Genomic DNA, 13908 nt, shown 5'->3' with positions numbered 1-13908 from the left:
TAAAATTAATGATTTTGTTTCTCTTATTGGAACCACATGTTCCCATGAGATAAAGGCGGGAACCGAAAGTCTTTTGCCTACTGTCTTGTCATTTCAATTACCATGCCACCTTTTATACATGCCCGATGTTACAATTTATATGCTTTTTCTAAGCCCTTCAATGATCTGATCACGTCATTATTATCCTTATTATCATCCTTATGTCATAAGTGAAACAATGAATAAAAGCCCAGAGAATTGTAATAAGTTTCCTAAGGACATTATCTTCTTTATAAAATCAGAACTCAGAATCAGTTTAATCCGACTCTCAAGCTTATCCAGAGAATTGTCTACCTTTTTCCTTATGATAAGAAAGATCAAGAACAGCACAAACAGGTTTTCTAACATAATTCAGATATTCCTTACACAGGTGAGCAGTAGAAATATGAGGTTAAAAACAAACAAATAAACATACAAAAAACCCCAAGAAACAAAAAAAACCAGAGCTCCAGGGAGAAACTAAGACCAAAGAACAAGGAACAATAGAGATAAGACATATGAAATGATGAAAGCACCACAATGAGAAGAGGTTGCCCAGAAGACAGTGTAAGAGCAAAAGCCCAATATATTCTACCAACATAGAGAATATTTTTGAAAAGTGAAGACTGGAATTGATCAAAGCATCCCAAAAAAGAAAATTCATGACAAAATACCCAATGCAGAGAAAAGGCTACTTTTGATGTACTTTTAAGTAGATTTCATTCCACAACTTTGAAAGTAGAGAGGAAAAAATAAAAATGTATTAGGACCCTTGACACATTTTCATAGCATCCTCAGATCAAAGACAGTAAGACAAGCAATTCACCAGGTGAGGCACAGGACAAGCAAGGGGGGCTACACAGGATAAAGATGTGGTCCAGCTCTAAACCAGACTTTCTTTTACAATGAAGAGATTTTTAGAAAAGTAAACACCATAGCAGGGGATACAGAAAAAAGCAGCTGGGAACTATACAAAAGCTATTACAGCAGTGGATAAAAAGTCTAGAAGATCCCAAGTTCACAGGATTTTCCAGGTGTACATCATGGGAATTCTACTGCAAAGGCAAGAGATGTAAAAAAAATTTAAGGAAAACCAAACAAAAAAATATACCAGGGAATCTTGCACAACTGCTCTAGTGATTAGCACCCTAAGGCTTCTTTTGTTATGAACAGACAAAATGAAGTTTTAAAGTTAAGTTCAATTTAGGTAAATCATATAAATGCATCAGAAATGAATATTTTTGAATAGTAAGTCTGAGAAATAATGTAAATATATGATGGAAAGATTAATCAAATACATGGCAGGTATTTGGTCAACTGAAATATTTGCACAAATATGAAGAAATGTTTTAAGCAAGTGACCTGGTCATTAATCAAAGGTCATATGAAAAATGACTAGTGTATTTTCAGCAGAGTCTCAGTCTTTTTCTGACAAATGCGAGAAATGTGTCATATTCCATTTGTATTAGCTCCTTAACTCCAGCCATGATTCCCCAAGAGGAGAGGAGGCAAGCACCCAACACTTTCAAAATGTTTTTACAGCAAGGAAAAGGGAAATTTGAATCCTGGTGATACCACTCACTAATTTTAAAATTTAGGACAAATCATCTGGTTTCCTTGACTCTTACCTTCCTTAGCCGCTAAATGCAGATAGCACATAACCTCCAAGGCCTGTTATGTAAAATTTGAGATTATGGGTACATTAGAAAATTTCAGAAACAGTCCTTAGTGCCAAGCCTATACTCCTGGTACAGAGCAAGTCTGTGCTCCAAAAACAGTTACCAAATTTTAAAAACTACCCAGGGTAGAAAGAACTACTCAAAGCAGCACTCACTGTCTGTATTGTAACTAAAGCAGATTAGATGGGAAGTAGTAAAATACCACAACAGAAAAATTTTCTGGTGTCTGTTTTTCTTGATCATGAACAAAGAACTTCTAGGGACATAAGTATGACAGAGATTTGACTTGTCTCCATTTTCGTGGTTTAATTAATATTATTTTGTTGAGCTGGATGTGGAGGGCATATGTTTGTAATATTAGCATTCTAGGGGAATACAGCAGAAAGACTGCAAATTTAAGCCCATCCTGGGAAACTTAGTGACTTAGCAGTATCTTGTATCAAAATAAAAATTTAAAAAGGTTAGCTTAGTGTACAGGCCTTAGGTTCAGTCCACGTACTGTGAAAAGAATGAAGTTTGCATTTTTTAGTAATATTTATTGTAGTATCATAAGTAAAAACCATTTCAATAAATGTCACCAATGTTTATTATTAATAAACATTATAATGCAATGATAAGAAAAAAGATTAGAAGACACATAGACCTTCATTTATGTTACACCTAACCAGGCTTCAGAAGTCCAAGAGGAATAAGGAAGTAAGCATGAGGAAAGAAAGAAAAGGATCACTGATTGATGGTGCTTACATCTCTTTCAGTGTCATTTTGTGTATTCTTGCCACAGTGTGACTTTTTGGGTTATTATTATAGACATTTAGTTTCATTCATAGAGGATTATGGTTCTTACACAATCTTGGATGTTTCCATACAACCATTTTCCTCTTTTTGCATGGATAGCGCCTATGTGATTTAGGAGGAGCTGACTCACCTAGGAGTGGTTTCTGATTAGTCGATACAGTCTCATATTCCTCGTCATGGGTTCAGCAACTACTCAGTAGACAGGCATAAACCCATCAGCGCTGCCATGCCTTCTTCTGATCAGAGTGATTCTCTGGAGCAGAGATACTAGATGGTGGACCAATCAAGCTGAAGTTCAGGACTGGCAAAGATTTGTTGAACAAGTACTTTCAGATGGCAAGGAACATCATGTGAGGCCAAGATGTTTTTACTGACAGAATAAAAATATAGCTCAAGAAAGACCATTCATGTCAGTGTGTATAAAGCCAGCTTCCTCGAGAAAGAATCCATTGTACTAGGATGGGTGTTTAGTTCCACACACATCCCAGTATCATGAACACTCCCTAGAAACAGTGGCACCCAAAAATAACTCCACACATTTCCAGATATCCCTTCGTGATGGCATTTCTTCACCATCACTGAGGGTTATCACCAAGTGTATAGTCTCTTTCTTTACTAAACAAACAAACAGAAACACACTATGTCCTCACTTCCCCTCTATGTACTACTACATTTTCTTTTTTCTATTTTTTTCTTTTTTTTAAGACTAAGTCTTGCTTAGCAGTACCAGCTGGCCTTGAACTCACTATGTAGCTCACTCAGGCTGGTCTCAAACTCATGGTGATCCTTCTTCTGCCTCCTAATTGCTGGGATTACAGACATGTGCCACCACCTCTGGTTTACCCCATTTTCTGTATGGAAAAACTACAGAATTTCTTATACTTTAGTTCTCTATTTTTTAAAAATTTTACATTGGTAAACCACATAATGCTCTTGGCAAAAAGCAAGGGCTACTACATCTCTAATCCCACTATAACTTTTCTCTTTTTATCATATTTGACCTTTCAGAAATATTAAATACTGTAGGCTCCAGTTCTTAATTAATTATTTTCCCTTGACATCTCCATCCTCCTAGCCTTCCCCTAGAACAAAGGACAGACTTGTAGCATCATCTACTAAATTCTCCTTTGTGAGACTTGTAGATGTTAGAGAAACAAAATATTCTTGCAGTAAGTAGAAAGACAGGACAGAGAAATCAATACAGAAAACAAAAGAATCACGGATATTTGAGAACTAAATTTATGAATTTTAGAGAACAGGAGACCTCTCTCTATGTATTTCACCTAATTCCATGGTAGTAGCACAGTGCTATGGCATTAGCTACCATAACTTCATTGCCAGACTTGCCATCTCCATGGAACTCCAGATACCTGTATCAATTAGCAATTGAGACCTTTCACATGGGTATCCATGGATATTCCACGTGGATCACCAAAGTCCCTATCAAAACCACTCATGGTTTCTCTCTGTCTCAGAGGGAAATTCTTACATCTTACTCTGAATCAAAGTCTTTATGGTCAGCGTCTGACAGCATCTTCCAGGTCATTTTAGACCACTGTCCCACACAGGCACCACCCTCTGGCAATGTGCTCTCTCCACTCTTCACATATGTCAACCTTATCCTCACCAGGGCCTCTGCTTGAGAAGATGAAATCACAGAAGGTAGATGCGGCATCCAGTAAACAAGACCTGCATGAATCCCAGTTTTTACATTCATTCTTTAAAGCATTTGGTTTTTAAAATACTGAGTATAAATATGTATATAAAACATAAATAAATGTATATGTATATCATTTGTAATTGTTCATTAGACTTAGATGTCATAGACATACACAATATAGACATAATATCCATGTCCATATACATAATATACACACGTACATTCCACTCACAGTATTTTTAATGTGGATATATAAACACATACACATGTACATAAAAATCATTACCCATACATATTCTTTTGTTCTATTTCTTAAACTGGATTTTAATTTCTAGAAGTATGCCGCAAGTTTTACTAGAAGAGTTCCATGGTACATGACAATCAAATAATTGTCAAATTATATATTCTACTGTACAATTTAAATTTCAACTTTAGTGAGTTTTTTCTTAGGCCAGGAAAAAAAGTACAATACAGACAGAACATTTATAGTTCAGGATTGAAGTCAGTAGGGAGTGAGAGTATGGTAGAATTATATGTATCCATGCATATTACTAGCATTTTTTAAAAAGCCAAATAGTCACTTTAAGAAATATTTCCATTGGGTTGCTTATAACAACCCATGATGTCTTTAGCTATTAGTATTGCTTAAACCAATTATCTGCATCACGTACCCTTGGTGGTATGTTGTCTGATACCATTCTTTAATAGGTTTTTACATAATTCTTCAATTATAGCTTTTATGTCCTATCTAATAAAAAATGTCATCTTGTTTCCCCACATTCACTACCACAGTATAAACAATATAGATGCCAGGAATGTTCTTTCCATAAGAACTGAGTAACATGCTACCAACTCAGCTCCCCTGCACTAAACTATTATCCAATCTGACTTTATACAAAAAGTAAATGCTTGGAAAGGCATAGATGTGTGAACAAGAAGACCATTCTGTCAAGGAGCACATACCATGAGGACAAAGTCAGATAAAGAAATACCCATTTTCCAGCTTGTAACTTGAAGTGGGGTGCAGTCTGTGAAGCTGGTGCCCACAAATACATGGGTGGCAGAACCACAGTTCTCTGAGATAAGGAAGAAAAATGCTGTGTCTGGGGAAAGTTGCCTCTGAGGAGACTAGAAGAAATGACAGAAGGAAAGAGTAAGAAAGGGAGCCCCTAAATTCTATTCAACCACATCTTTCACTGACCCTCAAATGGAGAAGACGCACAGCAGACTCACAACAGCTCAGCTTAAAGAAAGAGGAGCTCACAGATGTACAGCACAGTTCCTGCCTTTTAGTTGTTTTTTTGTTTTTTTTTTTCTGGTACCAAGAATCGAACTCATGACCTTGTGCTTGAAATGCAGGCACTGTGATGTTGAGCTCAACCTCCAGCCCCAGTTCCTGCCTTTTAAACACTGGCTTCAGAGTTTGCACAAGGTGATTTCTTTTTGAACAGTGCAGTATGTACAAGGGGGATGAGAGTGACTCCCACTGAGGAATGTGACAAACACCACTTTAGCCTGGGAATGAGTTCACCATGAACAATGCTAACACGCACTAAAAATGTATACCCTTGATATGAGGTGATAAGAGTGGACATTATCTCTGTGGTCTTCCTCCCAAAATCATACAACCTCAGTTTCAGGCTGAGAAATGAGCCAAAACTCATCTGAGGCACTATCTAAAAGAAACTTGGTCCTTACTCTTCAAAACTTCCAAGGTCATCAAAAACAAGAAGTCAGTGACTAGACAAATGACTAAATGTAATGCAGTGTCCTGGACGGTATCTGGAAAGAGAAAAAAGGCAGCAAAAAGTAAGAAAATCCAGATAAAGTCTAGAGTTTAGTTAACAAAAACGTATCAATGTTTGTCCATTAATAATAACAAATGCACGACAATAATGTAAGACATTAAAAACAGGTGGAAACTGGGGATAGGGTACACAAGGACAACCTGTCGTAGTTTAGCATTTTTTCCTGTAAAATTAAAATTTTTCTGTAATAATAGCTTATAGAAAAAAACAGAAGATCTAGACCCAGAGCTGCTTTCTCAAAGAACAGACTATTTCTATCAAGTCCAACCAAAATATTGTTCTCTCAAACAAAAGAAACAACTGTCATAAAAGAAACGTGACAGAATTCAAAGTCTCCAAAATTTACATTCAAAAGATCTGTGATACAATTTCAAAAAGCACCAAACATTTCAAAGAATCAGAAAAATAGAACACATTTTCAGAAGAAAATCAACTGACACAAACCCAGAGATGACTTTAATTTTGAGATGAGAACACAAAATTTTAAAGCAAGTAATATAGTTAGCCTCTATTAAGTGAAACACAAGTATTCTTCCAATAAGTATAAAGCTAGGACAGATAAATGAAGAAATAAAAATTTTTTAAAAGAATCAAATGAATATTTGAGAATTAAAATTATAACATCTGGAACAAAAGCTTATTGGATAAATATACAATATATGATAAAAAAGTTAATGATCAACTTTAAAAATTCATTTCAGCACAAGACACATTGTTATTAATTTCACTCAAAACACTCCCCCTTGCTTTGAACAAGTATTCCACTATTCTGGTCACTTTCTGAAACATTTTGGGAAGTCTTTTATGGTGAGCGTTTTTAGTTATGCTATCACGGCTACTTCAATGTCCAGAACCTACTAAAAATATTTACCTATCATGTTCATTTTGATCTTAGGACCCAGAAGTGACATGGTGCCAGATCCAGTGTATAAGGTGGATAAGGGCACATTGTTTGTAATGCTTTCATTTAACAGAATTTGCCATAAATATTTGTTTGATTAGGATTATCATAGAATATGGTGAATGTTTAAATTATAACATTTATTACAGTAAAAGACACATTGACATTAATGTCCCTTTAAAATAGTCAAACTACTCCACTTACTTCCTATATACTTATCACATTGTTTGTGTCAATGTATTTTTACTGTAATAAGTTTTTAAAAACTTATTCACCATATTTTTGATCACCCCTTGTAGTATCCAAGTAGAGCAAAAAGATGAAAGTTAAAAATAATAATTACAGTGAGCAAAAGATTAGAAGAATAAATAGACATTAGGAACCTATTTGATAATATGAAATGATCTTACATACATTTAGAGACACACACAAAAGAAAAATGTGGAAGAATAATTATTTGAAGAAATAATACTCTAAAATTTTATGTATGTGATAAAAAAAAAACAATTTACATAGTCATGGTGTTTACTACACACCAAAGAATATAAACAGAAATAAGTCCATGTCAAGGCCCAGCTCAGTCAATCTACTGAAAGTCAAAGGTAAGGAAAATGTTTTGAAAATGAGAAAAAAGACCCCTCACATACAGTTAAAATTATGTAAAAAATGATTAACTTATCACAAACAGGGAGGCCAGATGGAGTTAGAACTTCTACAAATTTAAGGGGAAAAAAAAAAATCATCCTGGTAGAATTCTATATCAAAGAAAGTATCCTTCAAAAATCATGACAAAATAAATTTTAAGATGAAATAAAACTAAGAAAATTTGTCATAAACTGACTTGTCTTAAAGAGACGCCAAGGGAAACCATTCAACTGAAAGGAAACTGCATAAGGTAGAAAATCAGATCCTCAGCAGGGAGTCAGAAAATCAGAAATGCTAAATATCTGAATGAACTCAGAGCTTTTTTTTTTTTTTTTTTTGGCTTTTCAAGACAGGGTATCACTATGTAGTCCAGGCTAGCCTTGAACTCATTATGTAGTTTAGGCTGGCCTCCAACTCACGGGTATCTTCCTGCCTCAGTCTCCCAAGTCCTGAGATTACAGGTGTGTACCACCATGCCTAGCATAAACACTAGGTTTAAGCAGGGGTGTTTGGTTTCATTCATTCTTAATTTCTTGAATATATATATATATATACATATATATATATATAAATGTATACTTAAAGCAAAAATTATAATATTCATGTAAAATTCTGAATACATAGATATGTTTACCAACTAGCATAAAGGATGACAAGGATGAATACAGATCTTTTATTTTTTCATAAAGTGGTACAATATTAGTAAGTACACAGTAAAATGTTAAGGATATACATTATACTCAGAGTAAAAAATGAAATGAATAAAAATATGGACCTAAAAAACAAATAAAATTATAATAGAATTCTAAAATATATTGAATTAATCTCTAAAACCTCATGAAAAGAAGAAATGAATAATACAAATAGACAAATCAATGGAAAAATTATAAATGGTAAACACAAAATTTACCATATTAATAATTATATTAAATTTTAATTAAATCAACCTCCCATGAATGGCAGAGACTGTCACAGTAGAAGAAAGACTTAGTTCTGACACACAATACACAAGAGTTCATTTTAACTATAAAGAAACACATAGTTTGAAAGTAAATGCATAAAAAGAAAGAAGTTGTAAGGTAAGGATAACAATAGTATAACAGAGATTCAACGACAACACTACTATAACAGCATGAGACATTTCAGATTGCATTGTCACCAACTGAGAAGAAGGGAAACAAAACCCAAACATCAGTCTTCCCTCTGCCTATCCTCTCCACAGTTATGTTGGGAGAGGTGGCTGCTATATCCTTTTCTTAAATGAGTTCTTTTTTGTCCTTATTTGGGAGAAAAAACATTATGGGAGATGGATAGTAACAGGTAGGAAAAACGCTTTTAAGAACTTGTATAGACAGAGGTATACATGGGAGCTAACACCATGGACACTGGAACCATGCACCTGGGTTCAAAGGCTAACTCTGCCCTTTCTTACCAACACTATAACCATGTCACACAGTTTCTGTCCCTCACTTTACTCCCTCTGAAGCAAAAGATGATAATGCTACATACTTCTTAAGGTTGTCATGAGAATTAAAGACATTAATATGGGGAAAGTCAGTCTTTAAAAGACTACCTAATACACTGTAAATTTCAACAATTATTGGCTCTTCCAATATACAGCAGAAAATGTATTGTTATCATGTCAATTGCACAATATGAATGTTTGGATAACTTACAAACATATCTTTTTTCTTTCAGTAACAAAGATTTTCCTGTTGGAGTTCTATTTTTCTATGCCTGAAAGTACACTGTAATTGATCTAAAATGACTTTATTTTGCTGATAATGATGTCTTCTGTTTAGATGGAGCTTTCAATTTTCAAAGTGCTTTTGCAGACATTATCTTAGCTAATCTTCACAGCACCACTGAAAGATAATCGGGGCAGCATTTACCATTCTTTCCTTTAAAATGAAGAAACACATGTATAAAGAGGAAACACTGTTTCCCCAGGATGTACAGGGAAAGGACCAGGAACAAGAACCCCAGGGCTAGCCATCACATCAATGGCAACATATGCTGCCCCTGGGGGACATGCAGATTTGCCAGGGGAAATTCATCTCTGCACTTCCTGTTCCTCACACATCCTTCTTTAAAATTGATGTGCCTAAAAGACGTCCATGGTTAATATGTTTTTTTTGTTTTAAATTTTATTTTGCTGTGTTTTTTGTTTTTGTGATGCTGGGGATCAAACTTAGGCCCTTGCAAATGCTGGGCAAGTACCCTAAAACTGAGCGACAACCCAGCACTAAGACAGATTTTTTTGTAGGACAAATAAATAGTCTGCCATTTTTTGAAAGAAAGAAATACCACTAATCTTTTCCCAATGTTTGGTATATTGCCACAAAGTACAAAAAAAAAAAAAAAAAAAAGACAAGTTGAATTATTGGTTGATGAGAAGCCTCTTTACCAAATCCCCTAGAGAAGATTTTCTTTTCTTTCATAGTAAGGCCAAGGTTGACATTATGAAAATTGTATTTTTAGTCATTTTGGTTATTTCAGACCTGTGTTATCACCACTTGGGTTAGGTTGGTTTGTTCTGATTTAGAAATATAATGGAGAGGGACAAGAGGAGTAGTAATGTTCACTTAACAATGATGTATGTTCAAAATAATATACTGTATACCTAAATTGAAAAATATGTAACAGCAAAAGACATATTCCCCTTAATCCCCCTAAAAACCAGATGTTGCAGATCTAGTGAATAAGATGGATGAGGTCACACCATAATGTTTTCTACAAGCCAACCATTCACTGCATGGCACATAACACCAGCATTCACCATGTATTTGATCATACCTTGCAAAGACATGAAAGAGGACTTCCAGTGCTGCATTAGAAAGTGGCAAGGATGATGGGGTAAGTGTGTTTGAATTGAGGGGAGTATTTTAAAGTGGATTAATGACAAGGTGTCTTTTACTATAATAATTTAAAATATTTTTAAAATATTCACCTTAGGGGCTGGGGATTTAGCTCAGCGGCAAAAGTGCCTGCCTGGCAGGTGCAAGGTCGTGAGTTCGGTTCCTGGTACCGGAGAAAAACCAAAAACAAACAAACAAAACAAAACAAAAATAACATATTCACCTTATATTTTGATCATACCTCGTATCTCAGCTCTTCTCATAGCTTGAAACTGTAAATAAAGTAATTTCTTCTAAGATCAAGGCCCTAAAGATCAGATGAAATTATAGTCTACAGTGTCCACTCCATAGGAAATTAATACTGAGTGATGGGAAATTTGATAGACTGGCTTTACCAATCATTTCCAAAAGCAAACATTTTCTATACATCTGCAGCTCAAGTCCTCGCTTGAAATATTTAAAATTAGATAAAAGCATTTAATTACAAATAATTTATTGGCAAAGATGTAGTGAAATGAACATTTCAATTTTCCTAATTTTTTCTAAATTAATCAAATTGAACAAAATGCCTCTCAATAATACAGTAGTACACAAAAATAATGAGTTAAAAAAACTTTCTAAAATCAACTTCAGGCCCTGGACATCTTCAGGAAGCCTGGTGAGTCTGGGCTCTGCCTCCCTGACCAGCATGCAAGGCAGGCAAAACCTCCCACCATCTGGGTCCTCAGTGGCAACCTGCCATACTCATAGTATGTCAGCCCAGCTGGGGCTGAATCTTGAACATCTTCAGGAAGCACTGTGAGTCTGGGCTTTGCCTCGCTGACCAGCATGCAAGGAAGGTGAAACCTCGGGCACCCACTGGGGCCTCAGTGGCTACCCGCCACACCCACAGTATGTCTGTCCAGGTGGGGCTAAACCCTGGACATCTTCAGGAAGCCCGGTGAGTCTGTGCTCTGCCTCCTTGACAAGCATGCAAGGCAGGCAAAACCTTGGGCACCCTCTAGGGCCTTGGTGGCTCCCCGCCACACCCATACTGTGTGGGCCCAGGCTGGGCAAAACCCCAGGCATCTTCAGGAAGCCCAGTGAGTCACAGCCTTGCATCCCCGACCAGCGTGCAAGGCAAGTGAAACCTCGGGCACCCTCTGGGGCCTAGGAGGCTCCCCGTCAAACCCATAGTGTGTCCTCCGGGGTTGGGCCAATCCTCAGACACCTTTAGGAACCCAGTGAGCCACTCGGGTACCTCTCCCATGAGGGTGTCAGGCACGTGGATCCCTGGACAACTTCTGGGGCCTAGGTATGCACTGCCAGAACAACTTACACCCCACCTTGGAGCTCAGCTGAAACCTGAACATAGCGGCCTCAGGGAGCTCACCCTCACCCCTCCCCTTCCAGTGCAGGAACCAGGCTCTGCCCTGGGCAATATCAGAAGCCTTGGTAAACTCAACCTGCATCCCCCTCATACTCTTGTGGAAGCTGGGCCGAAACCAAGACAGTCGCAGAAACACCAGTGAGCCTCCCCTGCGCTTCCAACAAACTCCTGGGAGCCACCCGAATGCAAGAAAGGTCCAGAGAATCTGGGACCCCATCTTGCCAACACTCAGCAGCACAGGAGCTACACTGAGCACTGGTGATCTTCAGACTCTCGCCCTGCCACTCACACACAATCAGGACAGTGAGACTGCACTACAGGGTGTCTCTGGTTCCTCAAAAATAACAAAACAAAGAACCAAAATGAAATCCCAGACCTCCACACCACCCAAAACAAGTCCAGGAGACATCAACACAGAAGACCTTAGAAGTCATATACCTAGAATTTCTGATATGATAGCAACTGAAGTAAAGAAACAACTCCATCAGGCCATAGAAGACATCAGCTGAGAAAGAAAGTCTCAGGTGAGAAAAGAAATGACAACAATAATGAAAGAAATATTCAGTATATCCAAAGATGACACTGACAAGAAAATAGAAGAGCAGAGACAACTCAATGAAACGTTCAGGGAACAATATAGAAAAGAACTAGAAGTTATGAAACAGATGCAAACAGATATCCAGGAACTTAAAAATTCCACTGCAAGCTGGCAAAACCACCTGAATGAAGCTGAAGAGAGACTTTCATATCTTGAAAACAGCATTGCCCCTAGTGAACGTGAAACGAGGGATTTCTTAAAAACAACAAGGAACCAGGAAAAAACAATTCAACAACTGCAAGACAAAGCAAAGAGAAACAATATCAGGTTAATAGGTATTAATGAAAGAGCAGGTGACAACACAAATGACATAAAAAAACTATTTGCAGAAATAATAACAGAAAATGTCCCACACATGGAAAAAGAATTGCACATCCAGATAAATAAAGCATATACAACTCCAGTTAATCATAAAAAAATTCTACACGCAGACATATATTGATCAAGATCCCAGAAACTCAACAAAAGCTCAGAATATTAAAAGCTGTTAAGAGAAAAGAAACAGATCACCTATAAAGGAAAGCCTATCAGAATCACAGCAGACTTCTCAACACAAACCATCAGGGAAAGAAGAACTTGGAATGAAGTATTTCAGGTACTGAAAGAAAACAACTTCCAACCCAGATTGATGTACCCTGCCAAACTCTCTTTCAAATTTAATGGAGAAATAAAATATTTTCATGATAAAGAACAACTAAAGAAATTTATGAGCGCCAAACCAATCCTACAAAGAGTACTAAAAGGTATTCTAGAAAGAGATAAAACCCACTGCAACTGAAGAACAACAACAGAAACCACCAAGTACAGCAAGCAATTAAACAGAGGGGAAAAGGAGGATCCAAGAGCAGGAAATTAGCATGAGAAAGATGAGCCAGTAGGAATCCGTTATAACCATCAATGTAAATGGTCTCAATGCACCAACCAAAAGAAGCAGACTTGCACAGTGGATTACGAAACAAAACATAACTATATGCTGTATACCAGAAACATATTTAACTCAAAAGGAAACTCACAGACTGAAAATTAAAGGATGTAAAACAATACTCCATGGGATAGGAACCCAGAAAAAAGTAGGTGTAGCTATTCTGTTTGCAGACAATGTGAACTTCAAACCAAGAACAATCAAAAGACATAAAGAAGGTCACTACATACTTGTGAAGGGGAAGCTTCAAGAGGAAGAAATAACAATCCTAAACATCTATGCACCAAACATAAGAGCACCCACCTATATAAGACAAATTCTAACAGAGATGAAAAATGAAATAAGTAGCAAAACAATCATAACAGTAGACTTTAACACATCACTGTCACAAAGAGATACATCAACTAGACAAAAAATTGGGAAAGAAATAACAGAACTGAATCAAAACATGTGAACATGTGGACTTAGTAGAACTTTACAGTGTTGCACCCAACAGCATCAGAATACACATTCTTCTCAGCTGCACATGGGACATTCTCTAAAATAGACCATATACTAGTACATAGAACATGTTTAAGTAAATGCAAAGGAATTGAAATTATCCCATTATCAGACCATAGTGCAATGAAATTGGAAATTAATGGCAAAAGAAAAC

General features: G+C 36.6%; 1 protein-coding gene across 4 annotated transcripts in view; it reads right to left on the bottom strand.

Moving 5' to 3' along the window:
* The window catches only part of Park2 (parkin RBR E3 ubiquitin protein ligase), a 1289129-nt gene that overhangs the window by 1029058 nt on the left and 246163 nt on the right, over window positions 1–13908 (bottom strand). The window lies entirely within an intron of this gene.

Source organism: Chinchilla lanigera, unplaced genomic scaffold (assembly GCF_000276665.1).
Source record: "Chinchilla lanigera isolate Chin_1 unplaced genomic scaffold, ChiLan1.0 scaffold00038, whole genome shotgun sequence".
Classification (NCBI taxonomy): Eukaryota; Metazoa; Chordata; class Mammalia; order Rodentia; family Chinchillidae; genus Chinchilla; species Chinchilla lanigera.
Note: the sequence above shows the minus strand (reverse complement) of the source record. Positions and strands in the feature narration are given on the sequence as shown.